General features: G+C 36.9%; 1 protein-coding gene and 1 pseudogene across 2 annotated transcripts in view; one reads left to right on the top strand and one right to left on the bottom strand.

Annotated features, from left to right (window-relative positions):
* The window catches only part of GIPC2 (GIPC PDZ domain containing family member 2), a 445,972-nt gene that overhangs the window by 302,248 nt on the left and 131,482 nt on the right, over positions 1-12,242 (top strand). The window lies entirely within an intron of this gene.
* LOC109246287 (tubulin alpha-1B chain-like) lies at positions 5,650-6,925 on the bottom strand (annotated as a pseudogene).

Raw genomic sequence — 12,242 nt, 5'->3', positions numbered from 1 at the left:
TATGTAAGTGATGGATCATGGGAGTCTACTCCTGAAGCCAAGCGCACACTGTATACACTGTATGTTAGCAAACTTGACAATAAATTATACTAAAAAAAAATCTCCCAACAAATAAGACTCCTGGGCCAGATGGCTTCCCAGGGGAATTCTACCAGACATTTAAAGCAGAGTTAATACCTATTCTTCTAAAGCTGTTCCCAAAACTAGAAACAGAAGGAAAGCTTCCAGACTCATTTTATGAAGCTGGCATTATGTTGGTTCCCAAAGCACACAAAGACCCCACCAAAAAGGAAAATTACAGGCCAATATCCCTGATGATGAACTTGGATGCAAAAATTCTCAACAAGATACTAGCAAATTGAATTCAATAGTATATTAAAAGAATTATTCACCATGATCAAATGGGATTTATTCCTAGGATGCAGGGTGATTCAATATTCACAAATCAATCAATGTGATACATCACATTAATAGAAGAAAGGATAAGAAATGTATGATCCTGTCAATAGATGCAGAAAAAACATTTGACGAAATACAGCATTCTTTCTCAATAAAAACCTCAAGAAAGTCATGATAGAAGGAACATACCTTAACATCATAAAAGCCACATATGAAAGGCCCATAGCTAATATCGTCCTCAGTGGGGAATAACTGAGAGCTTTACTCGTTTTCTGGGGGTACCAGAAAATACCCCCAAATAGCCAAAGTAATGTTGGAAAAAAGAAACCAAAAACAAACCAAAGCTGGCAGCATCACATTTCCAGACTTTGGCTTGTATTTCAAAACTGTAATCATGAAGACAATATGGTATTGGCACAAAAACAGACACATAGACCAATGGAATAGAATAGAGAACCCAGAAATGGGCCCACAAATATATGGCCAATTAATCCTCAACAAAACAGGAAAGAGTATCCAATGGAAAAAAGACAGTCTCTTCAGCAAATAGTGCTGGGAGAATTGGACAGCAACATGCAGAAGAATGAAACTGGACCACTTTCTTACACCATACACAAAAATAAATTCAAAAGGGATGAAAGACCTAAATGTGAGACAGGAAACCATCAAAATTCTACAGAAAAAAACAGGCAGCAACCTCTTTGGCCTCAGCCACGACAAGTTCTTACTTGACATGTCTCCAAAGGAAGGGGAATTAAAGCAAAAATGAACTATCAGGACCTCATCAAGACAAAAAACTTCTGCACAGAAAAGGAAACAATCAACAAAACTAAAAGGCAACCGATGGAATGGGAGAAGATATATGCAAATGACATTCAGATTAAGGGCTAGTATCAAAAATCTATAAAGAATTTACCAAACTCAACACCCCCAAAACAAATAATCCGGTGAAGACATGGGCAGAAGACATGAATAGACACTTTTCCAAAGAAGATATACAGGTGGCAAACAGACACATGAAAAGATGCTCAAAATCACTCATCATCACTGAAATACAAATCAAAACCACACTGAGATACCACTGGTCAGAATGGTTTAAATTAACAACTCAGGGAACAACAGAGTTGGCTAGGCTGTGGAAAACGGAGAATCCTCTTGCACTGTTGGTGGGTATGCAAACTGGTGCAGCCACTCTGGAAAACTGTGGAGGTTCCTCAAAAAGTTAAAATAGAATTACACTGGGCGCCTGTGTGCCTTAGTCATTTAAGCATCTGACTTCGGCTCAGGTCATGATCTTGCAGTTTGTGAGTTTGAGCCCTGCACCGGGCTCTGTGCTGACAGCTTGGAGCCTGGAGCCTGCTTTGGATTCTGTGTCTCCCTTTCTCTCTGCCCCTCCCCTGCTCATGCTGTCTCTCTCTCTCTCAAAAATAAACATTTAAAATTTTTTTTAAAAAAGTAGAATTACCCTACAACCCAGCAATTGCTGGGTCTGGATTAGTATTCTATGTGTAACATTTTACTCTTATTCAATTATTCCAATGCTATAGCATTTCTTCACTGATTTTAACTTTAAGCTGTGATAATTTCTACTCACTTGCACCTTGAGTTTTGAATTTTCTCTGTCTCCTTGGAATTTTTTGATTTTCTTTCTTGAATGATTTCCTCCATCCTGATTAAGAGCAATTTAAGATGTATATGGAATAGGGAGGAGAAAGCCATCTGTGTAAAGCTATCAGTTTATTCTAGAAATAAAAACAGCACTATGGGTTGTTTGTAGTGATTCATATAAGAAAATAATTGATAAGGTCATAAGAATAGTTATGTCTCTGATATGTCTAAAGGCATAGTTAACATACAAAATGCATTTGACATTACAATACAGGGTGAAAAATAGTAGAAAATGATGCTTAGTGGGATGGAAGTTAAAGTAAATAAATATCTCAATTCAGATACTCACTATCTACCTGGAAATAGTGTCACATCTGCAGTGTCACATCTCCCATAAGACCTCCCTGCCCCTGCCCTACCCCAACTTTATTTATTTATTTATTTATTTATTTATTTATTTATTTATTTAACAGCAGCAAACATTTTATTTATTTATTTAATTTGTTTAATTTTTTTTTCAATATATGAAGTTTATTGTCAAATTGGTTTCCATACAACACCCGGTGCTCATCCCAAAAGGTGCCCTCCTCAATACCCATCACCCACCCTCCCCTCCCTCCCACCCCCCATCAACCCTCAGTTAGTTCTCAGTTTTTAAGAGTCTTTTATGCTTTGGCTATCTTCCACTCTAACCTCTTTTTTTTTTTCCTTCCCCTCCCCCATGGGTTTCTGTTAAGTTTCTCAGGATCCACATAAGAGTGAAACCATATGGTATCTGTCTTTCTCTGTATGGCTTATTTCACTTAGCATAACACTCTCCAGTTCCATCCATGTTGCTACAAAGGGCCATATTTCATTCTTTCTCATTGCCACGTAGTATTCCATTGTGTATATAAACCACAATTTCTTAATCCATTCATCAGTTGATGGACATTTAGGCTCTTTCCATAATTTGGCTATTGTTGAGAGTGCTGCTATAAACACTGGGATCCTACCCCGACTTTAGATACCAGTCATAAGCCCAGGTTGTTTCTTGTGCTTCTGACCGAATGGGTATAAAATGGATGTTCCAATGACCATTCCCCCAACACTTGGGTTAAATTAACTTGCTAGAGTGGTTTACAAAACTCAGAGAAGCACTTAATTTAAGAGATTACAGGTTTATTGTAAAAGGATATAACTCAAGAATAGCCAATGGAAGAGATGCATAGGGCAAGGTATGGGCTAAGGGTGAGGAGCTCCCATGTCTTCTCTGAGCTCACCACTCTTCCCAAATCTCCACGTGTTTGCTGACCTGGAAGTTCTCTGAAACTACTCCTTTTGGATTTTTATGTAGGCTTCATTATGTAGGCATGATTGATGAAATCATTGGTCATTAATGATTGAATTCAATATCCAGCCCCTTTCCTGTCCCCAAAGTCGCCTCATTAACATAATAAAAGACACGTTTATTATGTCTTGGAATAATAAAGATATTGACTTAAGTATATTATTATAATATCTTTATTATTCCAAGAGTTTTCCAACTGTTCAAATAAAGATATTATTATTCCAAGAGTTTAGGAGTTCTATGCCAGAAAACAGGAACAAAGACCATATACATATGTTGATTATATGTCATAGTGTCATATTATGTTAGAAAAGAGATATTTGCCAAAGAGGAGAGAAGAGATATCATACCTAGTTGGAAATTTACTGTAGAGTTGACATACACTGTTGAAATAATTAATATTAAAAATGAGAAGATCATAGAAGAACTAACCATTCTGAGATTATAGTAAGTGACTATCTGAGCAAACAGATAAAAGTGATTAATATGCCTCTAACTCAAAACATAAGATTCATACTAGGTAGGATGTAAGAGGAGTGCTATAACTGTCAAGACACATATTGGAAGTCTTCTTTGGCTAAATGAAGAACATGAAGAATGTGTGACATGCTTTGCTGAGTGTTTGACAGTTTTGTATCCTAATAGGTATGAGAATTGACCTGGTTAATGAAGTGGTTATAACAAGAACAGTATGACAAAGTGACCCTTTCATTTTAGTGTCTTTTGGTGCCCAGATCTCTGGGTTCATAAAGTAAATACTAGCTACAAGAGGAATGGAATGTTTGAAGACATGTTAAATAAAGTAATGCACATAAAACACCTAGGATAGGGTTATGGATAGATATTAAATTATTTCCTAGAGTTCCAATAGATAGCAGTATATATGGAAGTGTCAACATTTCTAGGTCCTTGACTTTTATGAAAGTCAAAGTATTTTGTGTTAAACAAAACTAAATGCTTTCCTACTTTGTTAAATATAAGACATTTTGCTTAATTTACAATTTAGTTGATTACTAATAAGGATGAACATCTCTGTACAGGTTTATTGGCTCCTTCTTTCTTTCCTTCAATGTTTTTCATGGATTTTATATAGTTTTCCAGCTGAATTGTGAAAACATTTTGTATACAAAGCTATGAAATATTTATGAAGATATTAATTTTCAAATGTGTGACATTTTGTCATTTTCTTGAAAATTTTGCTTATACAGCATTTCCTAATATACAGAGGTTCTGATTTTTAAGTATACAGTTCACTTTCTCTATGATTTCTACCTTTGGTGCCATGCTTAGGAATACCTGGCTCCCCCTCATTTTTTGGTGAATATTCATCTACTGAAGTATGATGCTTGTGGGTGTTATAGAAAGCAGAATTTCTCAACTATCTTTTTGCTTTTAACATTTTTGTCAAGGAAAGCAAATCTTGGACTAGAAATACAAACTGTACACTAGAGAGAGAAAACAGATTTTCAGGAAGAGTGAAGAAATCGGTTAAGTAAATTCTTGTTCTTTTGCCTTGATGAATCAGGCCTTGGTATTCTGTGACAACCAGCAAAAGAAACTAGAAAACCCCAATAATTCTGGTTTTCTCTGAGTAGTTTTGGAAGAACTAGAGCAGATAGGATGGCAATGAGCAAACATGGTTTTGATTTTCAAAAAGAGGAAGAGGGAGATTTTGCAGATATTAGACTGAAGAGTTTAGTTCAGGAAAATTTTTAGGATGTGTTATTAAAAGGATGCTTCCTATGATCACTAGGAACCAGTGTGGCTTCACTAAAAACAGCTTATTTCTGCCTTACATTAATGATTTCTTTTATTAAAAATTAGAATAAGGAAATGGCATGTTTTTCACAACATTCTTATAGACATGATGGAGAAATGTGAGTTGGATGTTCAATTAGATAAATGTGTTATTGATGGACTATCCCCAAAGTAATTATTAATGGATTAATTTGAGCCTGAGGGAAATAGTGACAAAATTCTTTTACTGGTTTTAAACTGTTCAAATTATATCAGTGACCTTAGAATAGGTATTTGATACTTATTGTATTATTATTATTGTTGTTGTTAATTATTATTTTTCATTTAAGACAAGGAATACTTTATTCAAATCCATCAGAGAAATGGGCAGGTTGAGTCTAACAAAGTGTTGTATTTTGAAGCATAGGTCAGTAATTGTATATGAGAGTATACACAGCTACATACAAATTAACTGATCAGAGCACAGATTTTCAATGTTCAAAACAGAATAAACTTCCCTGTAAAAGCAGCACCTTTGTGACATTTTAAACTTTAATATTCTTCTCTTCTCTGCCCTATCTTTCAATAGAATCCATACTAACTTCCTCATAATCCTTCTCAAGGGCAGCCATATTCTCATGGGCCTGAGAAAAACTTTCCATCCCCCATGCCCTCACCTAAATACCAGTGAAGAAAGGCATGTTTGGCATACATCAAGTCAAACTTGTGGTCAGGTGAGCCCAGGTCTGAGCAATGGCTGTGGTGTTGCTCAGCATGTACACAGCTCACTGTATTTTGGCTGGGTCCCCACCAGATATCACAGTGGGAGGCTGGTTTTTAATAACAACTTTGAAGCAGTGGGGCACCAGTCCACAGACTAGATGATATACTTGGTCTTAATGGTGGCAATGGCAGCATTGACATCTTTGGGAACCACTTGCCACTATACAACAGGCAACAAACCATGTGTTTACCATGGCAAGGGTCACATTTTACAATCTGGTTGGCTGGCTCAAAGCATGCATTCGTCATCTCTGCTACAGAAAGTTGTTCATGGTAGGCTTTCTCAGCAGAGATGACAAGGGCGTATGTAGCCAGAGGGAAGTGGATGTGGGGATACAGCACTGGGTTGGTCTGGAGTTCTGTCAGTTCAACATTCAGAGCTCCATCAAATCTGAGAGAAGCAGTGATGGAGGACACAATTTGGCTTCTCAACCAACTAAGGTTAGTGTAGATTCAATATCGAGGTTTCTATAACAGGTGTCATAGATGGCCTCATTGTCTACGATTAAGGCACAATCAGAGTGCTCCAGGGTGGTGTGGGTAGTGAGGATGGAGTTATAGGGCTCAATTACAGCTGTGGAAACATGGGAGGCTGGGTAAATGGAGAACTCCAGCTTGGACTTCTTGCCATAATCAACAGAGAGATGTTCCATCAGCAGAGAGGTAAATCTCCCAAGCTCCTCCTCCAAAGCTGTGGAAACCCAAGAAACCCTGGATACCTTTCTCCTGGTCAGCCAATGTTCTAGTGCCCTTGGGCATAATTACTGGCAGCATCTTCCTTGCCTGTGATGAGCTGCTCAGGGTGGAAAAGCTGGCAATGGGTACCATTGCAAAGTCATTCATCAATGACTGTGGGTTCCAGGTCTACAAACACTGCCCTGGGCACATGGTTGCCAGTACCCTTCTCACTGGAGAAGGTGTTGAAGGAGTCATCTCCTTCCCCAGTGGTCTTGTCACTTGGCATCTGGCCATTAGGCTGAATGCTGTGTCCTAGGCAATAGACTCCTAACAGGCATTGCCAATCTGGACACCACCTCGGCCAACATGGATGGATATGCATTCATGCATTGTTGCTGCTTTGCGGCTGCTGAGCAGATGGCAGAGAGGAAGAGATGAGGTTGTTGCTTCTTACAGTGTGGCTTTTAGGTGGTTGATATAAGAGAAACTGCTTAAATTAGTGTTAGATAAGTAGGGGGAATATATTGTGTGAAAGAATTAATATAAAAATATAGGCAAGATCTACTAAGATAAAGTTTGATGAAAATAAATCTACATTCTTTTTTTTTTACTAAATAATTTGTGTCATTGTTAGATTGAGGAAATATGACTAAGAAGCTCATCTAACAATTATTTAGAAGATGTCAGTAACTTCAGGGGTTACTGACTGGCTGGCTCAGTCAGTAGAGGATGTGACTCTTGATCTCAGGGTTGTGAGTTTGAGACCCATGTTGGGTGTAGAGATTACTTAAATATAAAATCTTAAAAAAAGTCAGTAACTTCAGTAAATCAATATGTGGTGGCCAAGAAAACCAACTCTATTCGTTGTTGCATCAGGAAGAATGAGGGAAATAGTAGCCATTACTATGTAATATTGGCCAAATTGCACATGATGTGTTGTGGTGCCAACGATTAAACACAAATAGAGAAAGACTGATGCACGGTGAGAGATGTATTACCAGCATGGGAGAACTGGAAACCATACATCAGGATGATGACTGAAAGAACATGAGAAGGAAAGACTTACAGGAAACATGAGCGTTGCCCTCAAACATTTGAAGAGCTCTCATATGGTGAATGTAGATTTAGGTTCAATAGTGGACCTAATAAGGTGATAGGTTTCAACTCAACACAATGAAGAATCTACAGAGTTCTTCTAAGTGGGAGAAGCAAGTTTTAAAGAATGGGCTAGACAATTACTCAGCTAGTGATACTACAGAAGAATGAATAGTTTGCCCAGCTGACCCTTAAAAATCTAAGATTACAACTGAATCAACTTTTCATTTTTTCCAACACACAAAAGTGTTGAGAGGCATTCCTTAAGCCTTCTGGCTTCATCTAATAAGAGGGAAGGCTGCATTTACAGCACATGTGACTGGTGACCTTGGGCAAGGGACTCTAAGTAAACTATCCAGAACAGGTCCCTGGAACCAGCTCATGTTGTCCAGATCTCTGGGTCACGAGATAAACTTAGCTTTTTGTGGCTGACTCTGTCTGTAACCACATTCATTTGAAAACATGACCAATAGAGGCCAATTAAGTTTTGCAAGCATGATACATATAACAAGTGTGGCAGATTTGGAAAAATAGCTTGAATTAACAAGCTTATATTATGAAATGCTTGGCATAACTTCAGCCTGAAAAACCTTAATTTCTGTTTATAGTTTTAGTTACTGCAGCTTTAGTATTTATGCTATTCAATCATTTCAATTACTTTAGTTTCCTGAACAAAAACACATCCACTTTGGTGCCATTAAAAATTAAATTCATAATGACCGAGGAAGATCATTGCTTGTTATATTAGCCTCCTGAGAGCAGTGTATTGGGAAAGGCTGGGTGGGATATGCCTCATCTCTCATGGTTGTTCCCTATAAAAAGGACACCACTACTTATGGGGGTGGAGGTCCGGATACAAAATGACAGCATCACTGTGAATGGGAGAAATAAACAAAAGCTAGAAGTACATTCCCTTCCTGTTTTTGTGCGGGGAGGAATGGATAGGAGTCATTACAGTTTGAGGGTTAAGGATGATATGTGAGGACGGAATGAAGTAATGTATATAGCACAAGACTTAACAAATGTTTGATACACAGTAAGCATTCAGTAAAAGATAGTATTATTAGGATTGTCATCGTCACTATGTAACCAGATGGTGTAATGTCATAGCCCCTTAGGATTATTTAGCTGTTTGGTGAGGAGGAGGGACCCTTATTCAAAGAGCACAGGGTGGCTGGATTAGGGCTCAAACCTGATCAATTTTCTAAGAAGTGGGAGACAATTCTATCAGGCTTCTCTAGTCCCCATCTGTCCTACTAGTATAATCCTTGCACACCCTACCGTTTAGGAGCTCATGGACTGGTTTGGAGTTATGCTGATGCAAGCCAAGAAATGTCTCAGACCTGTAGAAGCTGGAAGAGGCAAGGATCATCCCATGGAGGCTTGAGAGGGAACATGGCCCTGTTGACACTTTGATTTCAGATTTATAGCCTCCAGAATTGTGATATAATAAATTTCTATTTGTGTTAAGCCTCCCAGTTTATGACACTTGTTACAGCAGCCCTAGAAACAGGAGGGAATACAAAAGGTCCAGAGAAGGAAGAGAGAGAAATAGGATTTCATAACTAATGAAAATATGAGTAGTAGGGCCGAAGGTGTTATTTATTTATTTATTATTGTTTTTTAAGCCAAAAACTACTGCTTGTGGATGATGGAAGCTTTAATATTTAGGTAGAATAATAAAATTAATGTGACTCATGGCATTTGAATTTTGGATTCTTCTGCATTAGAAGTGAGACTAATAACAAGACTTCATGTGCTTCGGAGTGGGACTTTATGATTATAGGAAATGGATACCCACAAAATTTATTTAATTGCTGCCAACACAAAGGTGATGACAAAGCCAAATTCAAATCCCTTGCACAAAATTTGGTGGTAGTTAGAACTTGGCAGTGGAAAGGAAAAACTTTAGATGGTGTCTGTTGATTGGGTCTTGACTAGGCAACATTTTCAAAGAAGATACATTTTGATAAATGCTCAAAGGCCACTCACTCAGATGCAGATCAGAACTAGGCCAGAGCTTGATGTTGACACTCAGTTGTCTTATTTCCCAGAAAGTATTTTAATGATGGCTATTGGTATGTGGAAAGGTATGCATGCCTATGAATGAAGAGGGAGGCACACTCATGAGAATGATCACCTGTTGTGGTTGATTGGAAAAGAGGCATCACCAATGGTGATGGTGTGGTTGGGTTGAAATCCAATCACTGATGTTTTGCTCCATCTTGCAAATTCTAGTTAATGGCCTAGAATCAGACCTGGAAAAATCCTGAGAATACATGTAGTTGAATGTCTTAATTTGACAAATTAGGACACTGGATCCAAGGAGATGATTTTACCAAATTTATATTTTCACAGTGCCATGTGTAGAAGCTGGGTCTTTTAGCTTTGAGTGCAAGTTTTATCCATAATATAGTGCCCCTTTTTGCATGATTACAAAGTCTTTATATTTTGTTAGTTAACCACATTATCATGTTGAATGGAGGCAAATGTGAAATTGTGTCATTATATTCTTTTCTATTTTGAAAGTTTTATTATATGTAAAATTTATTATTGATTAATTATTAATTATGATGGAAATTGAAGGTGTGAGAATTAGTTCCAGTTGTACCACTACCTATTTCTGTGATCTTATATATGTTACTTATCTTCTCTTGATTCAAATTATCCTTCCATATTTGGATAAAATTATGAAAATTTGTTTTAATCATAAATTATTGTAAACAAAGTTGCATATAAGATTGCTAAGTATGATAGTGTTTGGTATCTATTAAGTGATCAAAATATATTGATGAATCTGAAAGTTGGGGCCAAATTTATTTATTTTACTTTATTTTTATAAATGGTAAATTTCATAGTATCTATTGAGCTGATCTGCAGACTTTCCTTAACAATAATAAGGAAACACAATAACATTTATTGATGAGGGCTTGGTGTGGGGTGGGTACTATGTAATACTTAACATGTGATGCCTCATTTAACACATCATCTGATGTATAGATATGGTAAAGACCTATGTTCTAAGAATGATGTAACTGAGGCTTAGAGAAGTTTAGAAACGCCCAACATCTTAGAAATTGTAAGTGATGGATCCAGAATTTGCACCCATGCTATTCCCCGAGAGTTCTTGGTAACCACTCTACCATTTTGCCTTCTAGTGGATGAAAACAAATTGTGTGAGTTATACACTAAAGAGACCTTTTTATAGTTAGCATCATAATGGCTTTTAAATTAAATTGTTTACTACTGAGAAGTGACCCTTAGGAATAAGGTGATATGGTTGTTAAGTCATTTGAATTCTTAATCCACTTTCTAATAAAGTTATTTTCAAAGATTCTTCCCCTAGGTACACACACACACGCACACACCCATGCACACACATAGACACATCCAATCAAAACAAACTGTAGAACATTTTCCTAGGCTCATTATCCTATATTCCCTTATTGTAAAATAAAACAACAGCTACACTAAAATGTGTTTTTATATGCAAAGACATAAGGAAAAATGGTTGTTGTGCCTTTCCACTCATCTTAATGATTGCTATTGCCAATAAAATTGAATGATTAGAAACTGGAATTTATGAAAGTCAGGAGAAATGTTTTGTTTGAAAAATAGCTTTTTGGGGGGCAGTCTTTAAATAGGCATGGTCTTGGTGTGTGTGTATGTGTGCTAAAGCTTTGAGGGCTTGGGCAAGTTGTTTTTGGAGTGCCTCACAATATTTCTGAAGTGACTCTTTGAACAGTGAAACCTGCCCATCTCACTTTATAGTTTTGAACTGAAATCTGACTGCAAGTAAAATCACTGCATTTTTGCTACGATGAACAGCTCTATGGTTTTTTCATCAAAAAGCCACCTAATTTATCAGAGGAACTTTCCTCTTTTACATAAATTCCTTGCACACTTTTTTTTGACACTAGAATTTATCCATTTATTTTATATTTTTTTCCTTCAATCTATGCTTTCATCATTAGATTTCATGAAAGAAATAGTACTTTTCTTTCTGCCATGTGGTTAGAATTATTTGGATATATTTTTAATATTCAGAACAACAGAGTAGGAATTCAGGAGAACTGACAATCTGGAAATGACTGAATAGATACTTAAGTGCAAGCATACTATGTGGTTCACTTAGATGCCTTTAAAAGACTATTCAATTCTGACTATATTGCTTCTCATTTCTTTTTTTTTCAATTACCCTGAAGATAACCTTTATGCCATATACTACTAATTTTCTACTAAATGTCAAGAACTTAACTTGATAAAATTATTTGTATCATTAAAATAAAGTTATTTACTCATTTGTGGGTCAATATTCACATAACTTTAAAAAGTTTTATAGTTGGGGTGCCTGGGCAGCTCAGTTGGTTGTGTCCAACTTCAGTTCAGGTCATAATCTCACAGTTCATGGGTTTGAGCCCCAGGTCAGACTCTGTGCTGACAGCTCAGAGCCTGGAACCTGCTCAGATTCTGTGTTTCCCTCTCTCTCTGCCCCTCCCAAGCTCACACTCTGTCTCCCTCAAAAATAAACATTAAAAAAATTAAAAAGTTTTATAATTAACACATAGGCTTGATAATATAGAGACCTATCAAAGGTTTTAAAATGATATCC

This window comes from Panthera pardus, unplaced genomic scaffold (assembly GCF_024362965.1).
Source record: "Panthera pardus isolate Hobbes unplaced genomic scaffold, ASM2436296v1 HiC_scaffold_11, whole genome shotgun sequence".
NCBI classification, from domain to species: Eukaryota; Metazoa; Chordata; class Mammalia; order Carnivora; family Felidae; genus Panthera; species Panthera pardus.
This window is presented reverse-complemented; position numbering and strand designations above follow the sequence as displayed.